Here is a 15,710-nt window from a genome sequence, read left to right as displayed (position 1 = left end):
GACCGGGGATGACGAAGTCAGAGCCTTGCTCCTTCTGGGGCTCTGTTTCTCCCCATGGCAACCATTCAGCCTGCCTAGAAATGGCCGTTGCCTTTGGTAGGAGAGAAATGCACACACTAGCCAAGGAAGTTGGTCTAGCACAACTCAGGTTTCTCCTCCATGGAGCGAATCCTCTGAGATGTGTGATCAGAAAGCTGGCACTCTGGTTGCTTAAGACTCCGGGAGAGCAATTTTCCTTACTAGGAACTCAACGTTGGGCATCCATATCCTTCCACAAATCACCTTAACTTCCTCTCTTCTTCCTCCCCTTTGGGAAACCTCAGCATTGCATCTTCCCATGTTGCACAACACAGATCAGATTATCTGGTCGCTATAGAGATTTGTATATAAAAGACTACTTTTGTGAGGATTTTTGTATATTGTTTTTCTATTTGTTTTCTACGGCTTAAGGAGAGAGCTGGCAAACTGTGAATCTAATTTGATCTTGCTGCCAGCAGATATATTTTGGCTTCCTGGTAAGAATCGATGTTACCAGGGACAATACACTGCCCCCTGATCAGTATTCCACCCCCCACCCCCGCCCACTCACAAATTCCTCCAGCCCGATCTCACATTCTTTTTTAAACAAATCCCTGGGCTTCTTTGTTATTATTTATAAAGAGCATGAGCAAATGTATTTATAGACCTGGATATTATATGTTTACTATTGATTTAGCCTTTCATAATGTTACAGGTTTGTATCTACTCTTCGTAAAGCGTAAAGAACTCAGTGTAGACTGAATTAATCTATTTAGTATCTGTAATTTTGCAGACAGATATTTTCTTATGGTATTTTCTATATGACCACATATGTAGAATTATAACTAATTAGAGCGCAAGAAGTTTCTACAGCAATTTAGAGCTGTCGCTTGTTTCCTGAGCATAGAGCCACATTTGAAAAATTTAAGAATCCAATCCTTTGCGATGCGATGAGCAAAATGACCATAAAGGACAGGGAATCACTTAAGTCTGTGAGCTGGTTAAGATATGCATTCACCCAATTAGTCTTTTTAACTTGAGGAATGGTGCTAACTCCTTATTTTTCACACCAGACCTCATTTTTCCGGCTAAGCGTTCAAATTTTGCAACAGCAAGAAGATGAAAAACAAGGTGACAATAGCGGGACCATTTCTATATCAGAACCTCCCCTGCCTTCCCAATTATTCGTGTGCATTGGCTTCGGAAACCCTTGAATAGCAGAGCTTGAGGGCAAGTGCTCGGAAGCAAATCGAGAGAGATTTGTTGCAGTTCCTTCTTGCCAAGCAAATCGGAAGTAAATGTCACGTGGTTATGTGAATTGAGCACAACGCTTTCAGAAAAAAAGTTGTCAGTACCAACTACGAAGCAATAATAACTCTTACCGCTGGGGCTGGAGGTGGGGGCTTAGAGTCCTACTGAAATTGTTGAGAAGCAGCCCAGGTGGATTCTGTCCTCAGGTGAATATGTAATTTCCCCAAAAGGCAAATCAGTAGCCACTGCAAAGACAAGGGGGGGTCTTCCTTCTGCCAAACACACCTTCTGATACGTGTGTAGGGCTAGTATTTTTGCCACGTTTAAAAAACAAAATAGTTACATGGAACGTGTACTGGTATGTATTTAAAACGGTTCCTCATTAAGCAAACAGATTAGATGTGCCCTCAACTGGCAACGACTGTACCTGTGATTTTCAAGTACGGATAGCCGTTCAAAGCATGAAGTTCTTGTGTGTATACAGTAACGCTTGGTTCGCGCATGAAAATCAGTGCCTATGCACTTTGTGTAGCTATAATGTAGGTCTCCATGTGTAATTTCAGTGAAATGGTGTATAGATGTATTTTAATTTAATGTAAATGTTATTTTTGGCTCTTCATCTAAATGCAGTAGACATGTGGACTGGTGTTTTGAAAACCCTTCTTTTCCTTCTTAGATGCCTAGTGAATCACTTCTCCTCTTTTTAAATGTGATTTAGGGATATGTATCAGTGAAGAGCTTAGCTGTGAATCTTTTGTACCAATGATTGTTTGAAAGTCTGGGGGTCCAGTATCTTTGTAAATACGCCATTCAGAGCAAGGGAGGGCTGGAGGTGTGCCATGATCCTTAGTGAAAGGTCATCTGACTTCTGTATAATGCATGGTGAATGCAGCTGTGGAACTTTGGATTATCTAGGCTTAGGTAGGTTTAGAAGGACACTTAGCTATAGCCCTCCTTTGCTTGGCGGATTGGACTCAGAGAGACAAAAGGTTAGTCTGCGTATGTGCATGCTAACGTCATGTCCTTAGGTAAAGGTCTGCCTCCCTGGTTGCCAAATACTGATCATGATGCTCATGACTTAAAGGTTCTGGAGAGCCTTGTCCCCCTTGGTTTCTTGAGTCAGGGTTACGGAAAGGGCATTCACTGGCTAACCTCCATGCAGGTGAAACCCCACAAAAGCACAGTCCTGGTAGCAAACTGCACAGTTGTCCGTTGAAAGAGCGCCAGAGGCACAGAAGCGGTCAGGGCACAGCTTTGAGGTTGCAGACAGGCAACTGATGAAGCACAGATCCCACATATGTGACGGGAGTGTGACCTCTACCTAATAGGCTCTGTGTGCATGTTTTCAGTGATGGAGATTAACTAATACAAATATACACTTGCCTCCTAAAACACACATTCTGTCTAATTACCACCAAATGGAATGCTCTGGAGTCGATAGTTCCTATAACCCCTTTCTTCTCTGCAAGGACAGAGAAAAATGGCCATGTGCAGTTGGGGACACTGGGTGTCCCTCTCTTTTCACAAAAGGAGCGAAGCCTAAGCAATCCCAGGAGGGCACAAAGCACATGAATTTTCAGTGGCTTCTCCAATGATTGGAGGAAGGGGATATATATATATATATATATACACACACACACATATGGTGGAACAGGCACGTTTTTCCTTGAACATGTGGCTTCTTCAACTCCGCGTCAGATTTAGGTTGGAAGCCTTGCTGAAGGAAAGCTGGCCTTTAGGCAGGATTTCCTCCGGAGATGCTTGTGTGTCCAGAATGAAAGATAATTGTTTCCCTCACATTCACAATCCCCATTGGTCTAAAGTCATGTAGCATAGAGCATCAATAGCACGTAGAGTTTAAGGACTAATGAATGAAAAAAGATAAAAATGTCAACTAATTTTGGGGTTGTTTCTTAAATATGGTACTAGGAGATGCCTTGTTGGCAAAGCACATTTTGGGTAGCTGAGATATTTTGTTTTCACCTCTAGCTCTCTAAGCTTTCTTACCACGTGGACTGATTACTGTAACATTTCATGTGTAAAATAACTGGATATTCTTTATATACTGGAAATGATCTGTGAATCCAATATTTCACTAAGTGTTTTAACTCTTGTGTATATATCTCTCATCAATAAATGTGGATTCCAATTTCTCTTGCTTGTTGCCTCTCCTTCACTTCCCATTTTAAACTCGTATTGGTTACATAGGAAGGGTTCCTTTTGGAGAAATTGTTCCAGTGTTCCTTTTGGAGAAAATGTGGATTCAAAACTAAAGTGTCCAAATGAATACTTTCCAGGAAGCTGAGCTATACAGCGGAGTCATGTCTTACCTGAGGTAGTGAGTTGGACAGCAATGGTACATAATCCAAGTTTTCCCAGTGAATTAGTCAATATGGGCTATTTCCCAAGTCTCAGGGCTTAAAACAAGGTTTATTTCTTAGTCATGTAGAATGCCCATCACAAGTTGTCTAGAGGACTCTGCCGTGCACCATCTTCACTGAGGGAGTCTGAGAAAGACTTGATCTCCAGGCTTCTGCAGTTGCCAACGCAGGAGAAAGGGAACATGGCCAATGTTACACTGAGTCTTAAAGCTTCTTCCCAAATGTTATGTACCTCACTTCTGTTCATATTTCAAAGGCCCGAGCAAGTCATATGGCTCTGCCTAACTTCAAGGGGGCAGGGAAGTGCAGCCTTACCAGGTGCCCAGGAAGAAAACCGGAAATGCTTGGTGAATAGCCATAAAGAATCCTTACATCATGCAGAAAGGATAGTATACAAGCATACAGTCTTTCAATAAGTCAACACTGCAAGTTTTTCTTTAGCATTGGAAAAACCATTGCTATGGAGGTAAGTAGCAAGCTTTTGACAGTCAGACTGTAGACATTAAATGTATGGTCTTCAAATGCAGGATCACACTCAGCATGATGAGATTCTCACCCAGGAAAAGGCATGTGTACAGGAATGGAGACCCACCAACAGAATGGCAGGTTCTCTTTTGACACCCCAGGGCACCCACATACTGAATAAAATGGCTTAGATGAATTACCCTCTCTCATTCTTTTTGAGGATGAAAGGAAGCAAATATTTTATTTTGAATAAGTAAAATCGATATTGATACACCACAATTCTTTTTATGAATATCAGCAGTTTGTTTAAACACATGGTAAAAATGGACATTTCAACATACACTTTTCCTTCTTCCCTGGGAGTCAAGTATATATCACATCACATCCATATTCAAAATTGTATTAAAATGTTATTTCCAGAATGTATGCTGGTCAGTAAATTTCTGGGCTGCCATTTTGTTGTAAGATAGCAAACAGCCCCAAACACAGCTGAAGTACACATAACACTTTAGTATGGATACAATTCGGTTGGTCCTTCAAAAAGACACAGCCAGAGAGAAACTTGACTTTGCTTATTCAGGTAGTATGATCCCCATGTTCTGATTTCTTACCCTTTCTTCTGGAGCAGAGGTATTTAATCCATCCATTGACATTGTGAAAGCCCGTTGCTTTTACTTACCACGGCAAAAAAAACAAAAAAAACAAAAACCAAAACCAAAACCAAAAAAAACCCATATATAATTATCATATATTATGTACAAATCGCATATTATATGTAATTATAATTAATAATTATTATAATTACAATAATAATAGCTATTATTCTTTTAGGGGTAAGAATGAAAGGAGGAATTATGGACTGAGGGTTACAAGACATGAGTTCTGATCTCCATATAGTCACTAAAGTGTCGATTAGATGTGGCCAAGTCCCTTTGCAGTTTGGAAGTAATTTTGGCGTATGTAAAATTAGGGCGTTGGATTAGGCAGTTTCTAAACTTCTGAACTCTGAAATTTACCTATCATCCAGGTTAAGTCATCATGTATGTAACTTATACCGGAGTTATAATGCCACCTGCATCGAAGCACACAAAGCCATTACCCCGTGCAAGAACATCACCAATAATTGCCCTTGGCCTTGGTGCTCCTTCTTACCCCAGTCATCCGCTTTGCTTCCCAGAGGAAATGCTCCTAGGAATTTTGTTTATCATTCCCCTGCTTTTAGAAAATGGTTTTATCTCACAGGTATGCGTGCCTAAGCAAGCTTTGCTTATTTTGAGCTTCATAAAAAGGACTACACGTAGGCTTTTTGAACATGTCTCTCTGTTACCTAATGTTGTATTTCTAATGTGTTTTTACAAGTAGCGATGGTTCATTCATCGTCACCGCTGTAGAACAATACAGTATGTAAAATACGCCACATTTTGGTTTATTCACTTTCCTGCCAGTGGACATTTGCCTCATTTCCAGTTTTGTTTCTGTGTCACACAGGGCTGCTATGAACATTCTTGTATATGTCTCCTGGGTGCATAACCTAGGAGGCTTTGACGTTTAAAAAATTTTTTTAATGTTTATTTTTGAGAGAGAGAGAGAGAACATGAGTGCGGGAGGGGCAGAGAGACGGAGACACAGAACCTGAAGCAGGCTCCAGGCTCTGAGCTGCCAGCACAGAGCCCGATGCGGGGCTCGAACCCACGCACTGTGAGATCACGACCTGAGCTGAAGTTGGCTGTTTAACCAACTGAGCCACCCGGGCACCCCTGACATTTTGACATATATGCTCCTAGATACAATAAAAAAAAAGTGTGTGTGTGTGTGTGTGCGTGCGTGCGTGTGCGTGTGATTGGAAAGTACCTATTCGTATCTTTTCTTTGTCCATGGCTCCTTCAGTGGGCCCTCGTGTGGACCACTACTGAAACCCCTGATAATCCGCACACCGCTGGCTGTTTAATGAAGCCCATCTCTCTAGCGGGAAGACTGAGGCAAATGAAACCGGAGCATTTTTCGGAAGGGAATTTCAGTTGAAAGCTGAGGCGTTCTTTCCTCAGACTCACACCACACGGCCTCTGAACACGGCTCCAATGGCAGCCAGACAGGACCCACTGAGTCTTGTCTCTTCCTGACGCATAAGGCTCTAGGCCCCTCTCCCTCCACCCAGCAGGCCGTGTGCTATGATGCGGACAGTTGTCTGACAAAAGACATTCCAGGAAGTCACAAGAAAACTCTCCACCTACTCCCAGAACCACTAGCAGCCCCTTTAGCTACCAAAGGAGGATTACAGTACCGTAAAGGGCAGTGGCTCTGAAAAGGATGAGCTGTGTGGCCGTCACCTGAGGCACCGAACCCCCGGGGCACCTCTTCTTCCAGGCACAGAGACATAAACAGGAAGCCAGGACCCTGTGTTTCAAAGATTCACAGGTGACAGAGGGTTCAAGCACCTCCAGGGAAGCTTTCGTGAGGACAGGAAGGCATGGGTGGAGATGCCCACACATTTGACATGGGCTGTGCAAGAATAGAAGAATGTGGAGTCCCTGGAAAAAATGCAAATTTTGTAGCTTCATACTCTTCTTCCTGGTATTTTTTAAAGTTCAGTTCATTCACCCACCCACTGAGGCAGTGAGAGGCCATATTTAAGTCCCGTGTCATTGTAAGAAAGACTGAACCTGGGAGTCAGCCTTAAATTCAGGAGCATTGGTTGGGTCCACACCACTTGCCCAAAAACCGTATAAAGAGAGGAAAATCATCCAATGTGAATACTGTTCTTGCTCTCAAACATTGAAAAGCAACGACTTTAAATGCTTACGAATTCCAGAAATCAGACATATAAATCATTATTGTGACCTCCCCCCGCCCCCCGCTATCAGGTCAGAATGAACACACAAAACCCTGAAATCTATTTTTGTTGTTGACTTGGGGTAATCAGATGTTAGCCTTCCAAATATTGTCTGGAAAAATCTAGGGGCCTCCAGTTAAGGAAAAAAAGGGCAAATACGGAACTGCAGTCATCTGTGGTAGACTCTTTTTGTTGCACGACCTGGTTCTCCCGGAATTCTCCGACGGCCTCTGTCACTTCTCAGACGTGTTCCAGGCCTGGGTAACATACTGCTCACAGAGGACGAGGCCCCAGAATTTCCACACTGCCTTCATCTGAGTGAAAAGTTCAGCTGGAACACAGTGTCCCTTCTCCGGTTGCTCCTCTGCTCATCCCAAACCTTCCTCTCATCTTGGCGAAGAGGATAGAGATCATGCCAGACTATAAGGCCAGAAAGGTCCTCGGAGGGGGACTATTGGAAGTATAGTCCTGCCTTTTTGCAGATGAGGGAAATGACACCCTAACGGAAAATGAACTAGGGGTGACACAATGGCAAACCGAAGTTAAACCCTGGTTCTGTATCTCTTCTAGCTATGGACCAATGGATTGTAAGGGTTCAGTCAATGAAAGCTATCACCATCACTCACCATCATCATCATCATCATCAGGATGGCCACCCTTAACATTATCAATAACAACTTCTTAGTGACTAAGCTATACAAAGTTGATGCTTCCTCTTTCCCAGTCTTGCCTCTTTCCCAACCATGTCATATGGACATAAGCGTATAACCCAGAACTCAGAGCTGGTCTTCCACAAATCTGAGCTTTTTTCATAGACCACGTCCTCTCTGACCCCAGCCGTTACTCCTTTCTTCAGTCTTTTCTGCCAGAGGGAAAGAGAGCTCTAGGGAGGTCCTCCACACAAGCAGTCCAGTGTCACCTCAGCTTGCAACTCATTGATCCGAAGTAGCCACGTGGTCCCCCTGCGGCTTCAAGGGAGAACGAAATGCAATCCCACTTCCTTTCTCAGGATGGACGAGATCCAGAAGCATGTGCGCTAATAAATTACCATAGTCCACGTCTCTGCTCATCCAATATTTGGTGCACCCTGTTTGACAAACGCAAGAGATTATTCTCTATTTACTCCTAGAGAAGCTTTGTGGACATCACGAGCCTGTCCTATCTTATGTTCCAGATGGCCCTCTAATACTTTCTTCTATTACTTCTATTACCAAAGCTGTGATTCTTGGCCATGGGGAAACACACTAGATTTCTTCAGGGAAAGGAAGTGAGTCTCAGCCTGGCTAAAGTGGCCTCTCACCATGATGGGAGGCCGAGTTGGCTCTTCCAAATGGGAAACAGGACATCCAAGAACAAATCATTTCTTTCTTCACTGGAGAAGCCCCTTGGGGAGTCCCTAGCTCACAGAATTGCATATACTAGTAGAGCTTAGTGTCATGAGAAAGGCCATTTCTGTGGAATGTGCCCAACCGTACAGAACTCCCTTGGCTGGTCTATTCTCAGCAGCTTTCCTTCCCATCATCCCTTTCTCCTTTGTCTTGTCTTCTTTCACAAATGACATTTGTTCTCTCCCTCAACAGTTTCAAGAATAGAACTTGGGAGAAACTTTTTGGAGCTTTATGGTTTCGGGAGCTCGAATCATCTCAAAATGGTGCCCTCCTACACTTTTCCTACACTTTTCAGCAACTTTGGGACATAGCCATAATCTTAGGAGCCTTCTATTTATGACTAATAGTAGCTACGGTCTTAGGTGGGATCCCTAGAAGCAGAACCTGAGACAGGATCCGAGTTCACATGATTTTTTTTGAGTGAAGTGCTTATTACAAAACCTTATAAAGAATTGAGGGAAACAGGATAGGGAAGAGAAAGCTGAGCAAGAAGGTAGTCTCAGGGGGGCGCCTGGGTGGCGCAGTCGGTTAAGCGTCCGACTTCAGCCAGGTCACGATCTCGCGGTCCGTGAGTTCGAGCCCCGCGTCAGGCTCTGGACTGACGGCTCAGAGCCTGGAGCCTGTTTCCGATTCTGTGTCTCCCTCTCTCTCTGCCCCTCCCCCGTTCATGCTCTGTCTCTCTCTGTCCCAAAAATAAATAAACGTTGAAAAAAAAAAAAAAAAAAAAAAAAAAAAGAAGGTAGTCTCAGGGAAAGTCTGAGTGTGAGTTGTCCTTAAAGAAAGGAAACCTGTCTTTGAGCACCCACACCTGTCAGTCTTTGGTTGTAGGCTACTGATGGGAGAGAGTTATAATCTCCAGGATAAGGCAGCTCCCATCTACCGAGAACGATTCTCTAGAGAAGGAGGGCAGCTGTGAGTTGTTAGTTGTCAAGAGCACAGTTAGGGGATGGATGTGCCAACCCAAGAAGGGGATCTGGGCAAAGAACCAACAGCAACAACTGAAGCTTTTGTTCCACACATGCCTACCATGTGGCAGGCTCTTATGTACATGAGGTCGTATTGTCCTCACGAGAATTCTGTGAGGTAGGTATTATCACCACTACGCCCCCTTCCTTAATTTTGCAGATAATGCAATTCATATTCAGAAACACACCAAAGGAAAAGCTGGTCTGGAGGTCTTTGTAGTATACTGGCTCTGTTTTCCCGAATAACCCAGCAGAGTATATTGCTATGTTATCAATGTTTAACGGCATTTGAACCCCTATGCTTGGTATAATACTCCTTGATGTCTAATCATGAAGCCTAATCATGCATGAGACTTCAGGGCATTCAGTCAAAATTGGTCATGCTTGTCATCCCATATGGTCCTGTATCACCTACTTAGGTGCCCTCCAGAATCATGAAAACCATGTTTGGTAAAGAGAAGATCTCCACGGATGCCTGGAGCCCCCAAAATGCACCTATAATAGTTGGCCCAGCTAGTCAGAACAGATTATTCTCTTCCTTAAAGTATTTGCTAAGTCAGCAGGACAATGGGTGTCATCTCGAGCGTCAAGGCTGATCAGTCAAGAGTGAGGCACTCTCAGTGGCTCATAGCATAGTTGGCTCATAGCATAGTTCTACCTCCAGTCTGCAGTGGTCATTCTGCTCATTGTACCTCCCCAGGAACCCGAGATGCTAAAGCAGCTACTACCTTAAACAGGTTGGTTGCTATGCCATAGGGAAAGAGAGCTCTAGGGAGGTCCTCCACACAAGCAAATGTCACCTCAGCTTACAACTCATTGATCGGACATAGTCACGTGGTCCCCTGTGGCTTCAAGGGAGAACGAGGTGGAATCCCACCTCCGTACTCAGGATGGACGAGATCCAGAAACACGTGTGCTAACAAACTGCTGTTTGACAAATGCAAAATGGACTCCGACCTCCTCCCCAAGGGGAACTCCACAAAGTCTCCTTCATTCACGGCATCAGACTCAAAGTCTCAGAGTACCACTCAGGATCTCAGAGTACCACGTGGGAGTTTCTATATATGGTTCAGACGTGGCTCCTGTTGGCCCAGAAAGTGGTGAAAACGAAATGCAATTCACTGCATCCCCTCCCCTTCCCCTCCCTCCTCACATACACATGCTCCAATGGCAGAATAAGGACCGATTCATCGCCATAATATCCGATCTGGAAAGGGGACAGATGGAAGTCTTCAGTCATTGAGCCGTAGCATGTCAGAAATCCTGGTGGGCAGACATTAGAGGGCCCCCTACACTCTGAATAAGGAAAATTTCTTGATTATGTCCTAATCAGGCTCCCTGAAAGGGCTTCCCCAGTCCATTTTCCCCCCATGGTGTTTCATCCCACCTCCTAGGAAGCCCCTCCTTTTCCATTATGCTCTGTTGCTGCATGTGAAGAGAGCATATAGGAATAATCTCTCCTCTAGCAACATCATCTGCTTTTTGCTCATAGAAAGTTAGGCTTCAGGGCTCCTTCAAGTCTTCCTCAGTCACAGAGTTGTTCTAGTTGAGGTCTGTAGTGTCTTTGGCATCATGACTCTTAACTTCTTCCCCAGCTTTCATAAGTTTGACTCTAATCAGCCTCTGATGCCAACAGCCACAACCTCAGCCCTTCTAGAAACACATCCCTTGCTCATAATTGTGGGTACCTTGAGCCAATCAGGCTTGAGGCAGAGAGCCATAGCCTTAGATTTCTTTTTCGCTGAGTCACTTTCTTTCTTTTTTTTTTAATGAAAGAATATGCTGGATGCCATATTAGTTCCTGCAGAGGTTTTAGCAAGAGGTACGATGACCATATACTCAAATTGATTTTGCTTCTGAGACACACAATACATCTGTACTTTATCTTTCCCTGTTTGGGGTTGAGAAGTAGTTGCCTCTTCCAGCTCTACAAGTGCTCACATTTCTAGAATCTCTCTTTCCTTCTGGCAAGTAATGAAAATACCTGATATGGTGACCGCACCGTCAGTCGTGGTCTCTGAGTGGCTGTGATGACAGAGCCTGTTGGGACTCATGATGGGCATATAGCACGAGTAAGCAAGAGACTTTGCCATTTGGGGCCATAGAGAATTTGCAGTTGTTTTTACTGCAAACAACCACCTGCTACATTAGGGAAATTTATCTCCTACTCTGGGGTCTCAGCTTAGATGTTTCCTCTTTGTCGTAGCCTCATTTGGAAGCAAAATGAAACACATCTTACGAGCCGGTATCTATCCAATGATGCCTATGGGAACGATATATGTTTTACCTGTCCTGAAGAAAGGGAACTCAATCACCAGAGAGGCTTCTGAAGGCAGGGTGGAGGAAAAGACAGCATAGATCAAGGGAGTCTCAGCCGATATACTGTAAGAGTTGTTTTTCTAAGATTGACGCTGGACAGTTTAGAAGGACAAAAAAAATGATTTTTTTCTGCACCAGTTTCAAATTAGAAGTGAGATTTTTTTTTCCCTAAACAGTTGTGTCATTGAAAGCTAAAATGTTGAATTGATTGATTAAAAAAATAACCCCAAACTGATGTTCTAATTTTATTTTTGCCCCCAAGGAATGGGACTCTAGTTGTCCTCGGAAGAGATGAGTCAGCTAATTGGACTTTCCTTTGTCCAGCCGGGGTCTCGCTGTGGGGAAATGCTTATGCAGCTTAGTGGGGGGTGCAATAAGCCCATTTCACAGACGAGGAAGCTGAGGCCCAAATATGTTGAGTAAGATGCCCACAGGCGTCATGTCTATTCAGCTATTAAAAATCAGGGAGGAAAAGACATCCCTCCTCTGTTTGTCTCTTGGGCATTTGGAGGCTGGGAGGCAGATTAATTTGGCAAGGACGCTGCCCCATAGCTTCTCTTCACCAGCTCTGTCCCCGGACATAGCTGCCACGTTCCCACCGCTGAGAATCTCTCTCCCCCCCTCTCACCCATCTGAGTGCCATTGTCTCAAGATTCAAAGTCCCGGGCAAGAGGGTCCTTTGGACCCAGCTTGTCTAGTTCCAGCTTCAGTCATGCGTTTTTGCTTCTAACCTCCACTCTGTCCACTCGCTGACCCAGGACACAGGCGTCTCCTATGGAAGATGGGTTCTGCGGGAGCGCCTCTCAGAGATCCTCACTCTGCACGCACACTGGGTTATAGCTTTCCACACCGGCTAAACCAGGAATCCCTCTACCATTTATTTCTCTCTCTCTCTTTTTAAAGTATATTTGTTTTGAGAGGGTGGGGGAGGGGCAGGGAGAGAGGGAAAGAATCCCAGGCAGGATCCGCACTGACAGCTCAGAGCCTTAAGCGACGCTCAATCTCAGGAACCTTGAGATCGTGGCCTGAGCTGAGAGCAAGAGTCAGACATTTAGCCGACAGAGCCACCCAGTCACCCCTCTATCGTTTACTTTCTGTCTTCCAAAACCTATTGAAATCTCTTTTTCTGCTCATGTGCCTTCTTCCTCCATTCTTTCTGTATTTACAGGTCTCTAGTCTTTTTCTCATGTTTGTTTATTTTTGAGAGAGAGAGAATGCAGGCAGGGAAGGGGCAGAGAGCGAGGGGGGAAAGAGGATCTGAAGCAGGCTCTGCACTGACAGCACAGAGCCTGAAGTGGGGCTCGAACTCGGGAACCGTGAGATCGTGACCTGAGCCGAAGTCAGACGCTCAACCGACTGAGCCACCCAGGCGCCCCCATAGGTCTATACTCTTTCACTACACCTGCTACCATTTGAGCAAGTCTTAGGAAGGAAAACAAGAGTATATTCAATCTGTTGACTTTAACTGAAAGGCTGAGATGGAATATCGGTTCTCGAATGGAGCAACGACACTTACACCCCTTCCCAAGGGGCAGAGTCAAGCCAGCATGAAGCTGCCTTGTATACATCCCTCACTTAAATAGGCCGTTGCATAAGAAACTCTCATATGTGATACCATTGCCCTGCTAACTGGCTAGGTCCACTCTGACATCTTGGTGACATTTTGCTCTTTAGCAGCTGGCCTGGGGAATATATTCCCAGCTCAATTCTAGGTTGTGACTTGGATTGGAAGTAATGAGACATCATATCCTCGTTCACTCTGGAAAAGCCTCCAAAATGTAGCCAGTGAATCAGGTTCCTCTTCTTCTGTCGTACAAGATGTGCCTCTTCCTATGGTTCATCTGTGCCTTTATTCAGCATATATCCTTGAGCAGCTATTAGGCACCCGGCATTCTTCTAGGTGCAGAGGACACTGCAGGAGACATGACGTTTATTATGAAGGCGTCATATCCCGCTACTGATTATTTGAAAGCCCTACATAATTGTGGGTTTTGTTTGTTCGTTTAGAAAGCGAGAGCGAGGGGAAGGGGTGCAGAGGGAGAGAGGGAAACTTAAGCAGGCTCCACGCTCAGTGCAGAGTCAGACATGGGGCTGCATCCCACAACCCTGGGATCATGACCTGAGCCAAAGTCAAGAGTCAGATGCTCAACGGACTGAGCCACCCAGGTGCCCCCCAAAATCTTACAAAATTATAAGAATGAAGTGGGGAGAGGAAGACCAGGCATTGTGGACCTGATCTACCTACCTTATCCCCAAACCATACAAGCATATAAGCTGGTGTTCGTGTGTGTGTGTGTGTGTGTGTGTGTGTGTGTGAGAGAGAGAGAGAGAGAGAGAGAGGTTTCCTTCTGGGGTGGGCAATGAAAGATATGCCTTTCCAAGATTTTTCTCTTTACCTCCTTTTCATTCCTGTTCCTTAGCTCTCCTCCACAAATCCCATCTGAACACCATCTATTTCTGATATCCCTACGGCACTTTCTCTCAGTACCCACCAGCCCTGCCCACAGAAATAGTCAAATCTCTGCCCTTTTTGGTTCCTTCTACCTCCCTCAGCTTTCCCAACCTTCCGTGTTGGATGTCAATTACTTTTCTCCTCTTTCAAGTGACAGCTGTTCCACAGAGAATGATGGGCTCTGTCGTCATGCCCTCTGGATTCCTCAGAAGTGAGCCCTTGTCTCTGAGAACAGGAGGGATGGGAGGAAAATCTTGGTGAGAAATTGCCACCCTGGGTGGTGGCTGGGTTTCCCCTCGATTACTTAAAATCAAACATATGTCATCATTTCCGGAATGAATTTCTTTCAGAAACCCCTGCCCTGACCTAAATAACAAATACCATTTTCTTCCACTCATCTTGACAGTTCTAGCAGAAGGAAGACCCTGGACTTAATATGCCCGAAGAACATTCACACCCGCCTTGCCGCTGAGGTAATTTACCAGACACCTTACTTTTATTGGACAATAAAGCGTATCTTGTTCAAATCACGTTTCCCTAATTTCTGGAGGCAGAAGGAAATCAGTTTATCCATCAGGCTGATATGATTTGAAATTTAACTCATTTGTGTAACTGGTCAACAAGCTTAGAGGCTACTTTTTGGAAGAGAAAACATTTCCAGCATAAAACTTCTAGGAATAAAGAATTTTGCAAAAAACAGACGTTTGGTTGTCTATTTACCTTTCTATAGAAATGGAGTAGACTATTACTTGTGTATTTTTAATGTTAAATTCCTTTTAAGGAACAATAAAAGACACCAAATAAGCCAGTGTCTTCTTTGAGTAACCCTAGATTCTTTCAGCAAATTTCTTTAGCCAAAGCAATAATTCCAAATCAAATCGAGAGCCAAAAGCTGGCATCGGATTGAGCTTTTCCCCAAACACCAGACAACTTAATATGTGCTGCGTTTAGAAGCAACAAATAGGCATAAACCGTTTTAAAGCCCCGGATGATTTTGAAAGTCAGTTAATGGCTCATCGGTGCTAATGCCAGCCAGCCTTCTCTAGGAGCTGTAATGAAACTTGTTTCCCGTACAAGGATGGGTATGTTGGAGCGGAAGCAGCGTGATGGAGGGTTAAGAGACCAGTGGGACAGATCCACGCTGTTCACGTTGGCATCCTGTCTCTGCCACTTACTGAGGGACTATGCTCCCTGTGCCTTAGTCTTCCCATCTGTAAAATAAAGGTAAGAAAGTGCTTTGTTCCATAGGGTTCTCCTGAATCTTATTTCAGTTTTCCTATTGCAGCACATGCTTCTGGAGTGCTCGGTGCCAGGCACTGCTCTAAAACCTAAGCTGTTAATTCTGTTGGTTTTGGTAAGTCTACGGGCTGTGGACTATGGTCTATTTAAGCACAGGGAGGTTAAATAACTTAATTGGGTTACGATGCACAGCATGTTTTGAATGGTGTCTGGGAGACAGCAAACAGTGTCAGCCATCACAGATAGAGACCCTCCTCCGCACGCCCGCCATGGCGTTTTCCAAGACACTGTGTCTCTCGGACAAGGGTGTATGTTTCGGTACACAGCACGGTGTCCAGCGTGCAGGAGGTATTCGGGATCATGATTAAATGGCAACCAAGTAATGGTTCCTTCTCTTTATGA

The sequence above is a fragment of the Lynx canadensis genome, chromosome D1, assembly GCF_007474595.2.
Source record: "Lynx canadensis isolate LIC74 chromosome D1, mLynCan4.pri.v2, whole genome shotgun sequence".
NCBI classification, from domain to species: domain Eukaryota; kingdom Metazoa; phylum Chordata; class Mammalia; order Carnivora; family Felidae; genus Lynx; species Lynx canadensis.
This window is presented reverse-complemented; position numbering follows the sequence as displayed.